The sequence below is a fragment of the Mixophyes fleayi genome, chromosome 4, assembly GCF_038048845.1.
Source record: "Mixophyes fleayi isolate aMixFle1 chromosome 4, aMixFle1.hap1, whole genome shotgun sequence".
In the NCBI taxonomy this organism is placed as follows: Eukaryota; Metazoa; Chordata; class Amphibia; order Anura; family Limnodynastidae; genus Mixophyes; species Mixophyes fleayi.
In genome coordinates, this window is record NC_134405.1 from 284,721,977 (window position 1) to 284,743,383 (window position 21,407).

A 21,407-nucleotide genomic window follows, 5' to 3' on the forward strand; every position below is an offset into this window, starting at 1 on the left:
AGTGACGGATGTGTGGTGATATTTGCACCTCATCACTGATATTTTCCTGACATATGGGAGATCACATTGGCGAAATGAGGTTGAGAATTTTAGGAAGAGAATGTCTGCCCAGCATATTGTTCCTTTTGATTGCAAAGACGTAGAGAATTGGCTGGAGATGGTGCGCCCCAGCACAAGTTTGGCCTGCCCCACCCACAAGGTTGCAGCAGCAGGGGAGGCAAGACATGCCTCAGAACACGTGCAATAGATGTTTTGCTTTCAACAACGGGTTGTGGGCTCGTGGAGCTAACTGTAAATATAGAATCTGTTCACGATGCAGGGGGCCACATTCAGCAAAAGAATGCCCACTTCGGGATTTTGATTTGGGCTTAAACTCCTGGTGAGGGGAGAAGTGAAAGCTCAGGCGGTAAAAAACTTAAAATCAGGGATCCCGCAGGTTGTGTTTAAACACTTAACTCAACATTGCCACTTTAAATTAACATTAATAGAAGTTGCGATGACGTCAAAGGTTAGTCCCGGAGAGCTCCTATTCCAGAATAACTTGTGGTCAGCATGCTAGTGCCATCGGAAATGTGCAGCGTCGGATTTCAGGTAAGTCTATTTCTATTGAAATCACTTTTTACTAAATTCGGTTTCTATTTGTAGGTCTCCTCAGTGTCAGATTTTTCACTATCGAAAAACCATAAAAAACCTGAGAGGTCGATGGTAGGCAGCCCATTTCAGTAGAGATTTTGAGGCAACTGATAGGGACGCTTGCGCAGAGAGCCAATGACAGATATGAGGCATTTCTGTTTAGTACAGCATTCACTTTAGCCTACTTAGGTGCATTTAGGATAACTGAGCTGGTTGCGCAGTCCCAACACGCATTAGGCAATACTTTGCTCTGTAAGTGCATTAATGTTTTTCCCTCACAGATTTCATGTACAATTCTTCGGTCTAAAACTGATCAGTTAGACAAGGGCCATTGGTTAGTTCTGAAAGCATCAACCGACAGTGTTATATGCCCGGTAGAATGGTGTACTCAGTTTGCAGCATTACGTCACCCGTCAGGGGTACCCTGGTTGGTGCATGGGGATGGAATATTCTTGACAAGTATCAATTCAATGCCTTTTTAAAAGTACCTTGCAGCACTTGGGTCTAGACCTGACACTTTTTGGCACCCACTCATTTAGGATTGGGGTGGATACTGCCATCGACACAGTCAGGTGCTTTCATCGACAATATTAAATCTGACGCTTATAACAGATACATGCTCCAAGGACAGTGGCAGGTGGGGAGTTTGACTCGTGCGGTACACCTGTCAAACCATAATGCAGATGTCCTAAGGCGAGCTCAGGCAGGACAGAAACCTCCCGTGGAGTAGAAGGGCAGACTACCAGGCTTGTAAGTTTATACTGTTGATATTGACGCAAATGTGTACGTTTTTAGACTGTTTGTCATGATTCTTTTCTTCCTACATCTACCCACTCCCTCTAAACCCCCCCCCCCTCCAAATCCACTTCGTCCGGTAGTGCAAGGCTTAACCGATCCTCACGATATGTTTGGAGCATGAAGGAATTTTCCCATTTTCTCCTTGGATTAAAGCCTGATTTATGTTTTTCCCGCCTTCATTTGGGCTACCAGCGGCACCCCCCTTCCCTCCCTTCCTTCTTTCTCTTTCTTCACTGTATATTGAATGGCTCTAACAATGTTGTTTTCATTTGTACCAAAGGGTGGTCAGTTTTTATGCTTCCTGCCATTAGATTACTCAGTTTTAACCCAGGTGCCCAGCCGGAAAAGATTCGCGTTTGGGTCATGGGACATTCATACGTGCACTGGGTGTCCAGGCACGGGGCTACAAAAACTTTTCCCAAATTTACCTGATGTCCTGTTAGCATAAGATGGATAGGTAGACGAGGTTTGCAATGGTCAGTCCTTATGCCCCTGCTGTCGATGGAAATTGAAAAAGATAGCTCCCCGGACATATTAGTATTACACCTGGGAGGTAATGATTTAGGGAAAGGCAAGTCTCTCAATTTAATTATAGCCATTAGAGAGGACTTACGGGCGAAAAAAAACAGGTGGCCATCGGTTTACCTTTGTTGGTCCAAAGTAATTCCCAGGTAATCCTGGAGGTCCCTAATTGCTGCCCCCATCATTAAACATGTACTCAAAAAATTGAATAAAAACATAGGAAGAGTAATAAAGTCATTAGGAGGGGTTAGCATTAATCACCCAAGAATCACCATCTATCAGGTACATTTATATCGTCCAGATGGGGTACACCTCACGGTCGAGGATTTGGGTTATTTTATTAAACATTTATTTAGGCGTTTAGGGAATGTTGTTAGGTCACTCGGTGGCGGGCTGTAGGCATTTAAAAGTCCCCTGCTTTGGCATAAAAGCATTTTGCGAGTCAGCAACTGGTCACACTGTGCTACCGCTGATTGGCCGCAGGTCACTACCCTCTTCGAAGCACCTTGGCTCTTGGTTCCTTTAAACAGGACTCCTTGGCCTGCCTTGTATAGTCGGGGAATTTGGAGCCCAAGAGGGGGGTTAGTCACGCTGATGCAAGATTTGGCACCGGCCAATCGTAAAGGATATGTCCTGGGTCCAGTGGTTAGTGCCAGATTGCCATACACTGTTTGGTATTTTGAAGTCGGTTGTGCCGCCTCACAATTTTGCCTTCTCTACCACCTATTCAAATTCAAATTTAAATTTTAATAAATTGGGACTTAAATTTTGCCAAAGTTATCTGGTGTCGTTATTTTAGTGTTAAATTTAGTAGTTAAGGTTTTAGAAAGGTTATAGTAACAGCAGCAGGACCTCTGCAGTCTGCAGTTTATAAACTGGGCTCATTTTATCACTGACTTCAGGAATGTATTGCTAAATTGGTCAGTATAGTTCTTGAGCAAATAAAGTAGAGCTATCAAGGACTTGTACTCAGTAGTAGTTTAAGGTGCACTCCAGGTACAGTGCTCTGCAAACTGTAATGGATATTAAGGAAACATATGTTATATAATAGAGCCATAGCAGATGGATAACTATATGATGATCTGCAAACATGCATTTATAACATTTCATTCTATATTTTATTTACAGAGATAGACGTGTAAACACATAATTATCCTCAGAGGAAAATTAAGGATTAAATACTTCATTACATAGTATGCTGAGGCAGAGATAATAGTTTTATACAACAACTGGAAGCATGGGAATATCTTCTTTTTAAAGAGACTTTTAAAATGTTATCCCACTAATCATTCAGTATTTTTAGGGTACAAGACAACAAAAAGTTGTTCACTAATCCTACTACTATATTAGAAGCACTATTTCATAGCTAAAAGCTTCTTTCATCCTCGCAATTGTTGTTTCAGCAACCAGATAAGTTATATGGCAACAAATTATGGAAGCAGTAAAAACAGCAAAATAAATTAATAACTTCAACTATATGAACTTGAAAAGCAGTTTATATTTGATTGCATAAAAAGTTGTTTGACAGTTAAACAGGTTAAACTGGAAATGTTTATAAATTAACTGTTCCTGCTTTTTCCAGTTGCAGAAAAATTGTAGCTAAGCTGCAGTCTGATACAGTTTGCAATGGAATATGTGATATACTGTACCTTTATGCAATTTCATTATTTTGTGTTAAGAAGCAGAGAAATGAAACATTTTACTTACCGCTAGCTTAGTCTGAATATTGTTTTATTATAAGTTTACTATGCTTTCCTTTCTGTAGAGCAGAGACAATTGGAAAATCATAGAAATATTACATCTCATTCAAAATATCTAGTGTTCTTGTGTTCCAACAAGATGTAGAAATTCCCAGTTATGTACATTTCCACTACTATTGCACCCCACAATCCCTTCCCCATTCCCAATTGGTACTGGAACATCTACAGAGGACACGCCTTGTGCTGAACAGACTTTTATAAGCAGTAACTCAGCATTAGCATTAGTTGTGACTACCAGTCATTTTACACAATGTACATAGCTATGTACAGCTCAATGGGGAGTCTGAGCTGCACAATTATGTGTTTCCTAGTCTTGATAAAAGGCTGTGTGAAGCCCGACCTCTTTTTTATTGAATAAAGTCTTTAAAATCTGGAAAAGCCCTGTGAGTGCCTCCTAACTATATTATTTCATACTTCCATAGTTTTGTGGTTATGGAGTTGCACCCTGCACTCAGGTTCGAGAGATATCTACAAATGTGAGTGCCTTTCTTGCAATGATTTATATATATATAAAACACCCTCTTGAACCTGAGTGCAGTAACTCCAAAACCATGAATGTATGGAAAAATGAAACAATATAACTTGAAACCTGTTGATGTTGGACAGGTGACAGCTGTTGGGAAGTGCCTTCCATAACAGTTACTGTTGGATGTGCTTTACTAGAGTTTAAATATAGAGAGTATATATATATATATATATATATATATATATATATATATATATATATATATTTATTATATAGGATCTAGTTATACCATCAGAAACATTGCAAGAGGATCAGGGGAGTGCAGGTATGTAAAAAAAGAAACAATTCTGATTTTGGGTGGAGTTATTCTTTAAATATAACAAACTGTTTTACGCATTGCTTACAAATCAATTTTTGAATGTTATTATGTTTATATAATTTGTTACAAGGATGCATTCAGTGACCACTTAAATCTTTCTTTTTATCTATTGTCTGTTAATAAACCACTAATCCTAAATGCACATGTGCAAAATATACTCATACTGCAAAATAACACAAATTCTGCACATATTCTCTAGTGCCTGGTATCTATAGGCTTTAAAGGGCTACTATGAATCATCTGTTGCAGTCAAGATAACAAATATTGGTGAATTGGTCTTTCTTTGTGATGCATGTATAACTGCAGAACTCTCAGGATAGGGGTGTATGTTTTCATTGTGACAATTTGAGTGTGGTTATGGTAATCAACAATTTATCTTTTTATCCCTTGTCATTAAACTGTTGTGGCACCTGGGTCTTGGTTTTGCAGGGGTTAATTTACTGTAAAAAAATACTGGTAGGTTAATTGGCTGCTATTAAATTACCCTTAGTCTCTCTCTGTCTGTGTATGTATGTTATGGGATTTAGACTGTAAGCTCCAATTGGGCAGGGACTGATGTGAGTGAGTTCTCTGTACAGCGCTGTGGAATCAGTGGCGCTATATAAATAAATATATGATGATGATGATGATGTAATAACCATGAGTGTCTGGGATTACTACTCTTGGTTTGCCTTCTTATTTACAGTTTAGGCAGTAAAGAACCTGATCAAATATTTTCAATTGAAACATTTGCACTTCAGAGTTAAAAATGTATTTGTTTTGTCTGACTTCCTCTCTGGCCCTCACAACTGAGAATAGAGAAGATGGTATGTAGGTCAAGAACCGGTAACATTATTGTGATGTGCACAAGTCAGGGGGAAGCTTTACATTTGCTCTTAAGGACATCTACAACGATTCATTTATAGATGGATGGACTCGCAGATTTACCTCTCTATGCAGGGCCACGGGTTACCTTAACGGGAAAAATCTGATTTACCTTCAGTCCTTCAGAGTGGCCAGGATCTATTAATAGGCATCCGTGCATCTCATATGGACGGTGGTACATTGTTTGCTCAAGAGACATCAATAGGAAGAACTTTCACATGCTGCCACAGCTATCGGAATCCGTAGCTGTTGGAGCACCGTAGCTGTGGAATATATTATTCAGCTATATATATATATATATATACATATATGTGTAATCAATAAATACACATATCAATAAACAATGATTTTGTACTTATAGTTGTACCATTATTCTATGTAACTGCTTTTTTTGTCTATAAAATGGATTATTAGTTTAGATGTGTTTATGGGTCACAATAAGCATAAAATGCATCACTTACAGCTATGTCTTGTAACAACCATTTAAAACAATAGAAAATTCACAGGCCCTAAAGGAGGAGAATAGTTACTCATTTAACATAAGTAAGACAATACTAGATAAGTTTAAGCTCATAAAACATCTTCAAACCCTAAATTATATTGTTTAAGGAAAAAAGATGGCTATGTATTGCAAAATATCTTTAGACAGTCACCATAAATTAACTAATTTTTAGAAACATTTTATAAATCATTATAACCTAATATCTGGTAAATAGAAATTGTTCCAAAAAAGCATCTTTACCTCACTTTTCCTGACCTTATTTGCATATTTATATGCTTAATTGACATTTCCATTTGGGCTACTGTAGGAATAAAGATTCCCATTTGATTCTTAAAGTAGAAAATAGCAGAAGTTTTTATTCAATCTGTATTTGTATTTAATTACGTTTTATATTGAACGTGTGACTTTCACATTTTTTAGGACACTTTCTTAAAAACATATTATTTTGTGTATATCATTCATCATCATCAACAACATTTATTTATATAGCACCAGCAAATCCCATAGCGCTTTACAATTGGGAACAAACACAGTAATAAAACAATACTGGGTAATACAAACAGTCAGAGAGGTAAGAAGCCCATGCTCGCAAGTTACAATCCATATATAAGATATTGTGCTTTACTCGTTACTCCTAACACACACCTGGTGCAGATCTACTGTTTTTGACCTGGGTTCATTTTAAGATGGACTGACTCAACAAATGCAGCTAAATAGGACTTTTGATTTGAGTCTTTTCCTTAGTATCTCCTCAGTGCATATGCATTCACCTCTAAATAAGTTGCTGTTCTGACCCAGTGTCCGGCATGTTCTTTCTGTCCTGCTTCCCCCTCCTGGTGCCGGCTTCAATGTTCTTCCCCTCCACCGCTGTTTCGCTCTGTATAGCAGCAGACACGTGGCTTTGCACAGGATATAAAGCAGTGGTCATGTGACCACCAACATCAAGCCAGACTGAAATCAGCCTTAGCCTATATAAACCTGTTCTGTGCACAGTACTATGCTAGAGTATTAAGCTCCAGGATAAGCTCCAGCATTCCTGTGCATTCTAGTGGTTGCTCCTCGTGATTCTAACCCAGACCATTCCTTACGTCTCTCCTGCCTGTCATTTTGGTACTGTTACTGATTGTAGGTGACCAGGCCTGACCTGAAGTTATTTCCTGATCTCTGTCCCGGCTACACAGACCTATCCTTTCCTTTACGTGGCACCAGATTGTCACACTAGGGGGCAGGGCAGGGAGACAAAACCTGTGAACCTACCAGCAGCAAAGCCTAAACCTACTTTCGGGGGTCCCTTGTGAAAGTCGGGGTTTCATTAGACTGCTTGACTCTGTTCCTGCCACCACTATTCCAGATTGGCAATAGAGAATCTACTAAACGCCACAGAAACTATAACAGTTTATTCCTTACATGACATACATATTGAAAATAACCTCAGATCTTCCTAAATAAAAAAAAATCCATGGATTAAATATTAGGCTTTGTAACCACCTGGGAGGCACTGATGCAGCGAGTTGTCCTTGTTTAAGAGACAAGCGCATGACTGGATGAGAACTTTATTTGATTGCTTCCCATCAAATCCTGTGAATCCCTCTTCATTTGAAAACACCCACTAGTTCAGTCTCGGCTAATGGTGCTAAATAATTTAGATGCCTGTGTATAGTTCATTTCTTTCAAGTGTTTTTTGTGTGTTTTAGGTATTTTAATTGAAGTAATATAAATAAATTAAGAAATGAATTATGAACAATAGTAATATTTTCTATTATTCTATTGTCACTTACAGCATGGATACCTTTTATAACATAAGTGTAGTCCTGAGGGACCCTGAATACCAAAAAGCTTTTTGGCGTTACATTAATTGTTGATAACCAGCACTATTTTGACCTTTGTTTTCAATAACGGTGATATGCAAAGTTTACAATCTTAAATACATTGAGCTTCCAAAGAGTATTGGAAAGGGGTAGCACTAAGCACTGATTATATCATTTCTTTGCTGCTGAGCTATACCGCAGAATGTAATTGCAGACACAACATTGGATGTTTGTGGTATTATATTAGTGTACCTGGGGATTTCACTGCATGACTGATTTATGGCAAAACACAATACCTAATCACAGATACCATTTATAAATTACAATGTAAACAGTGTATAATTAACCATATATTATGAAGGATTTGCATCTTATTTTATTAAACAACAGCTGGGAATTAATACATTGAATGCCTACAGTTCCCAAAAATGTATTTATCAAATTAAATACTTCCTTTTACTGTCCAAGGTAATGTTTTGCTAGCTTTTATGTGTGCATAGCTGAACTGATAAACCTATAACTGTAAATCATGAAACACAATGGGCAATAGTAAACACGTTTAAATACACATATTCCTTTAAACTCCAGTGCTACATATCATTAATCTAAATAAAAGGGATACTTATTAGCTCAAAAAAGCTCACAACACAGCTGACTTGGTGGATTTCCATGTTGAAAGCATCCGTTATACATAAGAGCAATACTATACCATACTATCACTAACATATCTTAGCCCAATGTTTAAAGCAGCAATCCCACATAGAAGTTTTTTTCTGTAAACATTTGAAACATTTTAAGCATGTATCCTTTTTCTTAGAGGTCCGTCTGCAAACTATTATCTCCTCTCTGGAGGTTATAAAATATGTCTGCCCACTATGCAGACACAGGCTCACAGCTCTCAGCATGTTATGTGAAGGTAGAGGGAGAAGGAGTACAGCCCAGAGGGGTGTTCCAAAGCCTCTCTGCTCACTACATGCTATATGACTGAGGTTGCCGTGGTAATTCATAACACTGTGCAGAATTATAAATCATTAATAGCAGCCTGAATAAACAAACCAAGGTAAAATACTAAGTATCAACATTCTCCTTATAGAATGCCACTGTGATTTATGTTAAAAAAATACCTCATTTTTTCATAGAATTACTATTTTAGTCAATTTTAAATGCAAACAATTACAAACATGGAACAAAAGTACTCAGGACATTGCTTAGAAGAATTTGCGAACTTTGAAAAAAAGAGGATTGGAAGTTGCAGGTGCACACGAAGCAAGATCAACATGCAATGAATTGCTGTTCAATATTATATCAAATTTCTATTAATACAAGTTGCATCAACATTTTGGTGCAGTGAGATCCACCTTCATCAGTATATTAAAATACTACATAAAATTACATATACAAGTTAAGGGAGTTACTTTTCTGGGGGGCATGGCCATGGTTTCAAATCCTCTAGACTGTAAGTTCTCATGAGTAGGGCATAGTTTTGTGGAGCCTTTGATGATGATGATGATGATGGTGGGACTTTTCGCAAAATGATCTACACAGCGAATGATAACTGATGTAACGAAAATGTTGATGTAACTTGTATTAGAATCCAATGTTGAGCGCTATTCACATACACAGGCCCGGCTTTCTTTTGATTTGTATTGGTTGTCTCACTGTCTGCAACAGTGTCCAAAACACCAGTCCTAAGGGTATATTTACTAAACTGCGGGTTTGAAAAAGTGGAGATGTTGCCTATGGCAACCAATCAGATTCTAGCTGTCATTTTGTAGAATGTACTAAATAAATGATAGCTAGAATCTGATTGGTTGCTATAGGCAACATCTCTACATTTTCAAACCTGCAGTTTAGTAAATATACCCCCAGATTTGGTCACTGGAGCAAAAGACAGGCAACTTGATCCAAGAGTGTCCCTCTAGGTTGCCTAAATAGTTGCTCTACACTGTTGCTCAAGAAAAACTCTAAACACATGTGTTTACACAGCTAAGATAACTATGTTGCCAGTGCTTACATTTCCACTTGTAGGTGTCATTAGAGATTTACATAATATGCATATACAATACAGCAGTACAAATAAACTACCAGTTGCTTACAAAGGCATTTATTACTTTCATGTTTAAGTAGATGTAGTCTATAGTGATTAAAATGAATTTATGAAATACGCGGGCATATAGTAACGACTGGGTGGGGTTTAACTCTGTGAACAGGAGCATTGGTTTCAAATATGGCTTTGGGAAACAATTAAATTTTGATTATATAAATCAACAGCACAAGTCCTAGCATGGAAACATAATTTACACCCCATTTACAAGCATACAAATACTCTCCATCAGGAAGTGGTAGCCAAATGGAATTTCACTCTACACACTACCTAAGGTGAGGTGAGATGTGAAGAGAGTTTGTGGCCTATCAGCATTCTCATTAGTCACTAAAGGTAAGACATCTACCATCTTAGCATTATTGGCATGGAACTGTCTGATTGTTATTCAGATATAAACTTTAAGAACAAACACCATTAATTATCAATTTTATTTTTTTCATAGAGATAGCACATAAACAATTAAAGATCTTTTGCCACGTTTATGTGATCATCTGAAAATGAAAGTATGTTGAACACAAATGTAAATCTACAGTACTGTAAGAAGCATTTTTGTGTTAATTTAATGTACTTCTTTATTTATCTTTTAGGAAGCAGAATGGAAAGTCTGCAAACAGAAAGATGGGGGACACTAAATGTTTGATGACAATTTGAAGTACTTTTTTTCTCCAAGAATATAAACAGGATTAATAGGTAATGGTTCATGGCCCAGATGTACCTGTATTTTCTATTTCAGGGGGTATATGTACTAAACTGTGGAGGTGTTTCCTATAGCAACCAATCAGATTCTAGTTATCATTTATTTAGTAAATTCTACAAAATGACAGCTAAAATCTGATTAGTTGCTATAGGCAACATCTCCACTTTTTCAAACTCGAAGTTTAGTAAATGTACCCCAGATGTAGATAGTTTTAGTATGTTCTGCAGTGCAGAGACAATGTCATTGGAACTCAAAGCAAGGACAAGACATGCCCACCACCCACCATTAAGCAGCCATGGCAATCACATTATTTAATCCTTTTGAGTACCCGAGCTCAATGGAATTTATAAAGTTGTATCCTATGCAAGACGCTTCTGTTACCTAATCCTAGCCCTATTTACATGTTTTTTTTTTGGGTTCTAAGAATAAGAAATGAGAGCCAATATGACAAAATGGTTACATTGTTAAGATTGCAGCTTAAAGATGTATATACAATTTATGGCTATTCCTTAAGGAGGACCAAAAATATGCAATTAGAGTGTAAAATGACTACTCAGTAGGTAATATAACATAATTTTTAGTGTTTTAAAGTTTTAATGCTCTACAATAAAGGAAAATATTTATTGCATATTTATATTCAATAATTGCTTTATAAGAATAAGCATGGTCCTGAATCTACTGTAGCTGTAGCATAGACTTGCTTTATACTCATCACAAGGACATAACCTATATGTCTATATATTAAAAGGTGTGTGTGCATGCGCATTATATTAGGCACATTATACATATGTACACATTGGCAGAACAGCGCATCACCGAGCCCCATAGAGAAATTTGGGTAAGGGCCCAGAGATACCATTATCGTCTCCTGGTCTCCCCCCTTCGCTCTCTATAGAGCTGAACAGGGGCTCGCATTTTATCCCATATCATATATTTATATATATATATATATATATATATATATATATATATTACTTACCTCATACATACAAATAGAACATGCTTCTTATAGAGCACTGTTTCCCAAGCCCGGACCTCAAGTACCTCCAACAGGTCGTGCTTTGAGTATTTCTTTATTCATACATAGGTGAGTACATCCCTTTGGTTGAGAAAATAATTTTCCCACCTGCTCTCTCAGTAAAAACACAATATCTGGGGATATTTGAGGGCTAGAGTTGGGAAACACTGTTTTAGACAAACATCACTATGGAAAATGTATGGCTGTGGTTACTGTGACACCATCAAACTTGCCCACTGCATTTTGGGGGTCATCGCCTGATGCCATTAATCTGACAGCAATAGGCTCCATCTGGGTTGGTAACCTAACTTCAATAAATTCTGCCGGTTTACAAGTTTGCGGCATGGAAGTTTTAAGTACCCGTACACACATCACAAATACATACATCACACACCACATACATATCACATTGCAAGTATGCATGTATATACAACTCTATATTCTATTGTGTTATTTCTAATACATTCTGCATACTGATAGAGGGTGCGTATACAGGTACACATATACAACACACTAGTCAGTTAGTTTTTAGTGTATTTATTGTGTAATTAAAGTAAATTCAGCTTTTCTATGGTTAAATTTGGGGCTTTCATCAATGTTGAAGTTACCTGTCAGTGCATTTGTCTACAGGTGTTATCACAGTGGATTAATCAAATAAATAGGTGGGAAACAAATGTGTTTGTTGTGTCCTGTACATAAGTGTCACTTGACTTTGATTTTATACTATCAGGCTGTCTAGAGACGAAGCACAAGTAAAAGGATATTTCTTTGAGAGTTAAGATCGGGCAGGAGCCAGGCATGCTTCTTATGTTTGTAGTAAACACGGAGACGCAGGCTGGGCTAGTCTAAACCAGATCTCTATGATGACAGAAACAGCTTGGAGGCTTTCCATGAAGCTGAGCACGCACCTTTACAACACCTCCTTCTATTGAACCTCAAAACACCAGCCAGGACACAGACACACACGCCTTTGTTAGATGCTACTTTAGATTTCAGCTACACTAAATAAAGAAGAAAAGTCACATGACAAAAGCATGATTTGAAAACTTTACTGCATTTTTTAATGTACAGTCTAAAGCCTGGTCTACTCTAACTGACATTTGGGGGTAAATTTATCAAGCTGCGGGTTTGAAAAAGTGGAGATGTTGCCTATAGCAACCAATCAGATTCTAGCTGTCATTTTGTAGAATGTACTAAATAAATGATAAATAGAATCTGATTGGTTGCTATAGGCAACATCTGCACTTTGTTAAACATGCAGCTTCATAAATATACCCCTTGGTCAGTGGTTTAACTTTCATTGGTACGTAAGGTGTCGTGCATCGGGGCACATGGAGATAATTGTGCCTGCTGCTCTTTCCTCCCTGTATCCCTACACTGGGGCTCACAGCTCACTAGTTCCGTCTCTGCCCTTGGTGTATGTCAGATGTGTGTATGTATATATGTATGTATGTATATATGTATGTATCATACATAAATATGTACATGAGGCGCTCACTTAATGACACAGAGAAATAAATGGCCTTCTATATTGAAATATTCTGGAATCTTGTAAGCATATACCCCGTTGGGTTGAAGTGTTGAAAAAATGCCTGAAGCTTTAAAGTAATCTATATCTCCACGGTGGAATTGACTAGATCCACATAGCTTTGAACGTTTCATCCCTGATTGGTATCTATCTAATACACTATGTATCGATATATGTGTTGTGAGTCTGTTTTTTAGATGAGGATATGTTAATCACTCCACAGAATAGACAAATTTTCCATCATGCCAATATCTTGCAATAGGGAAGGCCATTCATTTCTCTGTGTCATTAAGTGAGCGCCTCATATATTATTATTATCTTTGACTTTTAAGGCGCCACAAAGGGTCCGCAGCGCCGTACATTACATATACAGAAAACAGAACCAAGACACAACATGATACACAAATATATACAAACACAGGTGACAGGGTAAAGCAAATCAGATTATATCTGACAGATAGAGAAAGGGATAGTAGAAATCAGCAAGAAGAAGGCCGAAGATTAATAAAACAGGGAAAACAGGGCTAGCGAAGCAGGCCAAGAGGTACAGAGGGTGAAGGAACTGTAGAAGAAGCACACAAGGAAAGAGGGCCCTGCTCATGAGAGCTAACAACCTAGAGGGAGGCTGAGACACATAAATGGGGGTACTAACTAGGGAAGAGAGCCAGGACAAGAAAGTTAGGAGGACTGATAGACTTGAATAAAGAAATGAGTCTTAAGGGCACGCTTGAAGCCTTTGAGAGTAGATGCTAACCTGATGGAACGTGGAAGATCGTTCCACAGCAGGGGAGCAGCCCGGGCAAAGTCCTGAAGACGAGAGTGAGAGGAGGTGATCAGTGAAGTAGTGAGGCGGCGGTCAGAGGCAGAGCGGAGGGAGCGGGTAGGAGTGTAGGTAGAGATGAGATTGGAGATGTAGAGAGGGAAATATTGACTAAGAGCTTTAAAGGTGAGGGTGAGGAGTTTAAATTTAATTCTGTAGGGTATGGGGAGCCAATGTAGTGACTGTTGGAGGGAGACCGCAGAGATAGAGCGGTGGGAGAGAAAAATGAGGCGGGCAGCAGCATTGAGGATAGACTTAAGAGGGTCAAGGCGAGAAACAGGTAGGCCAGAGAGAAGAAGGTTACAGTAGTCAAGGCGAGAGATAATAAGCGAGTGAACACGGGTTTTCGTGGCTTCCGTGGTGAGAAAGGGACGTATCTTAGATATATTCCGAAGGTGGAAGTAACAGGATTTAGAGAGGGACAGAATGTGAGGCTTAAATGAGAGGAAGGAATCAAGGAGGACTCCAAGGCATCGGATTTGGGGGACAGAAACGAGGGAAGTGTTATTAACAGAAATAGAGAGGGGGGGAGGTGGGAGAGTCCTGGCAGGGGGAAGACTATAAGCTCGGTCTTAGAAATATTGAGTTTAAGGAAGCGTTGGGACATCCAAGATGAGATGGCCGAGAGACAGGAGGAGACACGAGACAGAAGGGAAGGGGAGAGGTCAGGGGATGAAAGATAGATTTGGGTATCATCAGCATAGAGGTGGTACTGGAGGCCAAAGGAGCGGATGAGGACAGCAAGGGAGGAGGTATAGAGGGAGAAAAGCAGGGGGCCAAGAACGGAGCCTTGAGGAACGCCAACGGGTAGGGGAAGAGGGGGTGATATAGAATCATGAGTAGAGACTGAGAAGGAGCGGTTGGTGAGGTAAGAGGAAAACCAGGAGAGGACAGTGTTACATAGGCCTAAAGATTTGAGAGTTTGCAAAAGGAGTGCGGAGTCAATGGTATCTAAGGCAGCAGAGAGGTCAAGAAGGATAAGAAGGGAGTAGTGTCTATTGGATTTAGCGAGGAGAAGGTCATTAGTGACCTTAGTGAGGGCAGTTTCAGTGGAGTGGAGGGGGCGAAAACCAGATTGGAGCGGGTCAAGTAGTGAGTGAGAGGAAAGAAAGGAGGTGAGATGGTTGTAGACAACCCGTTCAAGGAGTTTGGAGGCAAAAGGAAGAAGCGAAATAGGGCGGTAATTAGAGAGAGAGGCGGGATCAAGGGACGGTTTCTTGAGTATGGGGGAGACAAGAGCATGTTTAAAAGAGGAGGTGAAGATTCCAGAGGAGAGGGAGAGGTTGAGGAGGTGTGCAAGGTGGGAGCAAGCTTCGGGAGAGAGGGAGCGGAGAAGGTGGGAGGGGATTGGGTCCTGTGTGCAAGTGGAGGGGGGAGAGGAAGAGAGAAGGGTATGGACTTCATCTGCAGATACCGGAGTGAAGGAAGAGAAGGAGGGAGAGCTAGCTGGAGGGGAGGGGAGAAAGGAGATAGCAGCAGCAGAGGAGGGTGAGAAGGGGGACAGAATGGGCATGGAGGGGGGAGAGGGTGGTGTAAGAAGGGATTGCTGGGAGATGTCATGATGTATAGACTCAATCTTGGAGGTGAAGTTGGTAGCAAAGTCGACGGCAGAGAGCGTGGTGGGGAGTGGGAGAGGAGGAGGGGAGAGGAGGGAGTTGAAGGTGGCAAAAAGCCGACGGGGGTTAGAGGATTGTGAAGAAATGAGAGCTTTGAAGAAAGATTGTTTAGAGAGGGAAAGGGCGGAACTATAAGATGCAAGCATGAACTTGAAGTGGAGGAAGTCAGCATGAGTGCGTGACTTTCTCCAAAGCTGTTCTGCACTGCGGGAGCATTTTTGAAGATAGCGGGTAAGTTTAGTGGGGACCGACGAAGCTTGACGGTGACAGTCAGGGCGACAGAGTCAAGTGCAGTGGTAAGAGTACGATTGTAGAAGGAGACAGCCTTATCAGGGCAAGAAAAAGTGGTGATGGGGGAGAGGAGCGAGCCCAGGGAGGAGGAGAAAGTGGTAGGAACAACTGTGTCAAGATTATGCCTGGTGAGAGTAACCTTGGGGGACGATGAGAGGGGTGGAGAGATGCTAAAAGAGAGGAGATGGTGGTCCGAGAGAGGAAAAGGTAAATTAATGAGGTCAGAGACAGTACCGAGGTGGGAAAAAAACAGATCTGGGGAATGGCCACTGCGGTGGGAGGGAGAGTTGGTCCATTGAGAGAGACCAAGGGAGGAGGAGAGGGAGAGAAGTTTGGAGGCAGCAGGGTCTGAGGGATTGTCAATAGGGATATTAAAATCCCCCAAGATCAGGTAGGGAAAGTCAGAGGAGAGAAAGTGAGGGAGCCAGGTGGCAAAGTGATCAAGAAATTGGGAGACAGGACCAGGAGGACAGTAGATAACAGCAACACGAAGGTGGACTGGGTGGAATAGGCGGATAGAGTGTACCTCAAAGGAGGAAAAAGAGAGGGGGGGTTCAGGGGGAAGAACCCGAAATGAACAGCAGGATGAGAGGAGTATGCCGACGCCACCACCTTGCCGTTCCCCAGGTCTGGGTGTGTGGGAGAAGGACAAGCCCCCGAAAGAGAGAGCAGCAGGAGAGGTAGTGTCCTCGGGGGATAGCCAGGTTTCAGTGATGGCAAGCAGGTTGAAGGATCTAGAGATAAAGAGATCATGGATAGAGGTCAATTTGTTGCAGATTGATCTGGCATTCCAGATACCACAGGATAGTGGAAGAGAGGGAAGAGGAGAGATGTGGATGAGATTGTTGGGGTTGCTTGTCTGCAAGGGTGAGTAAGATATGGAGCGAGGGGAATGACAGGAAGAGAGGGTTGGAATTGGACGAGATGCAGAAATAAGAGGGGATTTGTCAGCAGACAGGAGATGAGGGGCAGGGGAGCAAGAGGTAGGGGAGGAGTGGAGATGGGGCAGATAAGGGGGTTTATGAATGGGAGAGGCAGAAGGTAGGAGTGACATGAGGGATAAGATTAGCTGGGGGGAAAGAGAGGGAGGAGGTAGGTAGAAACAGATTGACAATGAGACAAGAGCAGCGAAGGGGATAAGAGGGAAAGGGTGTGAGTTGGGAAAGGAAGGAGAGAGGAAAAGATGTAAGAGGGGGCAGCATGTTAGATCAGGGGCCCAGAGGCACAGAAGAGATGAGAGGAGTAAAATAGGGCGGGGGATGGGAAGTGAGAAGGGGGAGTGAGGAGGAGGAACAATATGGAAAGGTTGAACATGGGAAGCAGGGGGATAGAGGGAGAGGACAGAAGTGGGAGAGGAGTAAATGATGATAAAGCTATAGAAGGTGTGGAATATACAGTTGAAAGAATTCAGAAAGCAAGAATGGTAAGGGCTTACAAGTGTAGTGAGGAAATAGTGAGAGCACAAGAGGTGAATAAAAAGAATGCAAAGGTAGAAGGAGAGAAAAGAGGAAGAAGAGATGTAAAGTATGAGTCAGGGAATAAGAAGCAGAAAGGACAGCAGAGATAGCAGATGGGTGGGTTTAGAAAAAACAGTTAGGTGAAACCGGAGCAGCAGGCATATATGTATTTATGTATGAGTTTTGTTATATTTTAGATGTATAGTGGTACCTTGGGATATGTATTCGGCTGCACACTAAGTGGAGCCCCACACTGATTTGTTTACATATTTTTGCTCCATGTATGTATGTATGTCACACACTTTTCATTTGAACTGATGTGGAATAGACACTGCACAACTGAACATTATAAGAGTAATTTTATTTGTGCAAATTAGTTGCACCTGATAACCTAATCTACCACTGGATGCAATGTGCTTTTTCAAAACAATCCTGCTTATCATACGTTATTTTGGAACACAAGTATATATGAAAAATTGCTTCCATCCATTCCTGCCCCCGAACATACAAATAGTGTAATCTGCTGCTTGGTAATGCTGTGCAACCCACATTTGATGTAACTGTTCTGATGCCCATAAGAGACAAAACAGATAACGAGATCTGGCTGAAACAGAAGACACCAGTCTCCTAACTATCTTTTGAATATAGAATAATAATAACAATAATGAAAATTATATGCTACTTTTAAACTGGTCAACATTTAATCAGGTTAACTATATGGAAAAGTCTTCCAGGCTTAATTTTACTTCTTTAGAACATATATTGTTTGCTAAAGCAGTAAACAATTACACATGTGCACTGTATAGCCTTAGCGTTAGTTCGTGCATTTATCCTAAAGCAATCTGTCTTAATTATATCATTCCTGTTCATAGCTCTCTGTGTGTAAATGACTTTTCACAACTTAAAATAAATAACTATATGTAGAGAAAAAAAAGGGCTTGCTATTTAACAAACCTAATGCAATGACATTTGTGTTGTTACCTGTACTCGATTCATTAGAAACCCTATAATAAAGGGTTAACATGGAAGCTATAGAAAAATATTTGTTTGTGTTTTTATTATGTGTATGTAATTAATTTTATGGATGAACAAATTTAAATTGTAGTCATTGGGAAAAATCTTCCAAAATCTTGCACATTGCCCAAATGTCAATTGAATGGAACAAATGGAACGGCCTCATGACTAAATAGAGAGCACTTGACCCATTCTAACTGTCCCTGATTGTGAATAGGTGAATAGGTCTAAGTGACTAAGATTATAATTGACCTGTAGTAGCTGCTACTGTATATAGTTTTGGGAAGTACAGTACAAAGTCAAGATACAATGGGTGTTACACCATTGTAATCAATGCTGTGAATTTCAAATGGGCATAGCATATGTCTGCCAATAAATTAAGCAACTAAAAAAGTTCCCTTGTATTATTACAGAATATTCTGCTATTACATTTTGTAAATCTCTCCCAGGGGTCTATGCATCATTACAATGCAGTGCCACTAAATATGCAACAATTCATATTTTAGCACCGCTGAAATGCATAATGCCGGGGCTACTCTGGGAGCGTCGGCAAAGTGACCGCACTGCTGCCGTCCCATTTTCCTATTTACTGACAGCGCTAGGCTGCCAGTGTAAGGAGAAAGTGCTGTGTGCATGAGCACAGCACTTCCACTGTAACAGATTCTGCGAAGCCGGACAGGCAGTAATGCCATCCTGAGATAGTGTTATCTTTCTGTGCAATGCAAAGCTTTTCAAAGTTTCATGCACTGCAGAACATTGCAGTCCCCATATTAATCTATGGGGACTGCAAAGTGATCAATGTATATATATATATATATATATATATATATATATATGTAGATATATATATCTATCTACACATATATATCTATATGTATATGTATATATATATATATATATATATATATATAAATATATATGTATTAGACAGTATAATTTTTCTATTGAAGTTACAGATCCATATACTGCAGGAAACTGTTTATTTCTTTTTACTGTTGTTAGTTTTTGAATGTGGGTGATAAAAGTTTCAGACTATTAACTTTCTCTATTCTAGTGATACTAGGAGTGTACCAGAAAAATCCGGACACAACAAGGAGCGACTAAACTTCCTCCCACCCTCAAAGATTCATCTTTAAATGAAATAAGAGTTTTGCAATAGTGTCTATGTTAGAGGTTACTGCTGTCATTCTACTGCACGTGCTGAACAGAGAGAGAGAATGAAAGGACAAAACAAGTATGCACGTCTTTTTTTATTGTACCATGCAGGAGTAGAGATGCCTTATCTTTTACTAAATTAGTCATTCATTTAAGGTTTTACTACAAAGAAACTTTTTACAAGTTGCATTTCAGATTTTTATTTTTTTTTACATTGCGGACATGTGTAAATACAGTCAAACCCTCATTCTTTTGTGGAAAAACTGGTATAAGATCTGTGAAAGTGTAAAATAATGAAAAAGTCTAAAAACACACCGAAATATATATTTACTAAACTGCGGGTTTGAAAAAGTGGAGATGTTGCCTATAGCAACCAATCAGATTCTAACTAGCATTTATTTAGTACATTCTACAAAATGAAGGCTAGAATCTGATTGGTTGCTATAGGCAACATCTTCACATTTTCAAATCCGCAGTTTAGTAAATATACCCCCAAATGTCAAGCTAATCAAGAACATTTGAAATTGACTACACTTATTTCTGGTGTTAATCAGTTTGTTCATGCATGCAAAATGTCTACATATGGTACAGTTTTCATGATAAAGAAATCTGTGCTTTAAAATAAAATATTAACTCAAAAAACATAATCTACTGTGATATAATCTGAGCAAATATTCCTAATTATTGAAAAAATGTCCATGATTTGTTCCTGAGGTAAAATAAAGCAGTACTTTTATAGTTGCTAATACGTGAATGTTGATGTGTAAGTGCTCAAAGTACATTGAGAAGAGTAGTGCTTTAAAGAATGTCATGGCATGACTATTAAACACTATACTATGCATATTTTAAATACAGTAAACATTTAGTTATACACAGCCTCGGACTGGCCTGCCGGCCAGCCGGGCTGTAGACCGGTAGGCCCAGCCGCGATTAAGCCCCGCCCCCTCCGACATTGGGGCGGGGCTTGCAGGGAGCACCTCGTAGACGGTCGTCTGTGTAAGAAACACACTACCGCGCAGGCGCAGAGAGCCGTGCCTTGGCTCTCTGCGCCTGCGCGGTAGTGTTTTGTGAACTTCAGCAGGGGAGGAGGACGGAGTTTCTACCGCGGCTGTCTTCTTGTCACTAGCCGCGCCGCCCAGAGGAGCAGGATGCCGGAGCTTTTCAAGGTAAGGTAAGTGGCAAAAAGAGGGGTTACTATTACTACTCGTTTCCCACAGTGAATGAGGGTTACTTTTCACCTCTTTTTTTCCCCCCTCTTTGTACTGCAGTCTGCAGGTACTGTTAAATTGCACACAGATAGCTGACTAGCATTCACCATAAGTGTGTACAATGCTCTGGATCTTAGGAAAAAGCTATAAAGGGTTAAGTAAAATCAGCAGTGATTAGACTCCTTTGTTGACATTTATTGTGGGAGTCTATTACATTCAGAATTTGTGGAGCAACAACCAATGTGAGGTCCAGAAGTAATGCGTAGCACCTCACTCCCTGCCAATCGAGGAGCCAGAATTGGGAGTGCCCAACCTGTACCCAGAAGCCTCCACAGGAGGGGGATCCAGGTTAACCAGTACTAGCAAGAGGTTACGACTCATGCTGTACCAACAAGATGCAGAGGCTGCAAGGACCAGATATCTTTTTCCTCATTGCCTGTGAGCCTTGTATAAGCGTGTGCCCCAAAACCAGGCTGTCATTGGAGCAGGACTGCCTTGCTGGCTGTAAGAGGGGGAGAATGCTAGTAACCACAGGACTGTGCCCAGGGGTTGGCTAAAGAGAGACTGATAATTATAACGTATTCAGTTGTTATGGTATAATTGTTTAACCTTTTAATAAAAAGTACTATAGCTCCGTTGTGTTAAATAAACTTAAGTTTTCATTATTCAGATGTTTGCCTGGATGTGAAAATACCAGTGTACACAATTAATGAAAAACTTTTGTTTTATACATCACGGAAACATTATCATTGTAAAATTCTGTAGAT

The 21,407-nt window shown here is 39.8% G+C and overlaps 1 long non-coding RNA gene across 2 annotated transcripts in view; it reads left to right on the forward strand.

Annotated features, from left to right (window-relative positions):
- LOC142152806 (uncharacterized) overlaps nt 1–19,740 on the forward strand; it is a 36,354-nt gene extending 16,614 nt beyond the window's left edge. Inside the window, exons 3-4 of one of the 2 annotated variants that reach the window (XR_012691398.1) lie at nt 10,424–10,526; nt 12,282–12,695. This is a non-coding gene — a long non-coding RNA (uncharacterized LOC142152806). Of the gene's footprint in view, nt 1–10,423; nt 10,527–12,281; nt 12,696–19,331 lie in introns of those variants that run through there. The other variant, XR_012691397.1, reaches the window with a different exon arrangement.
- The last annotated feature ends 1,667 nt before the right edge of the window (nt 19,741–21,407 follow it).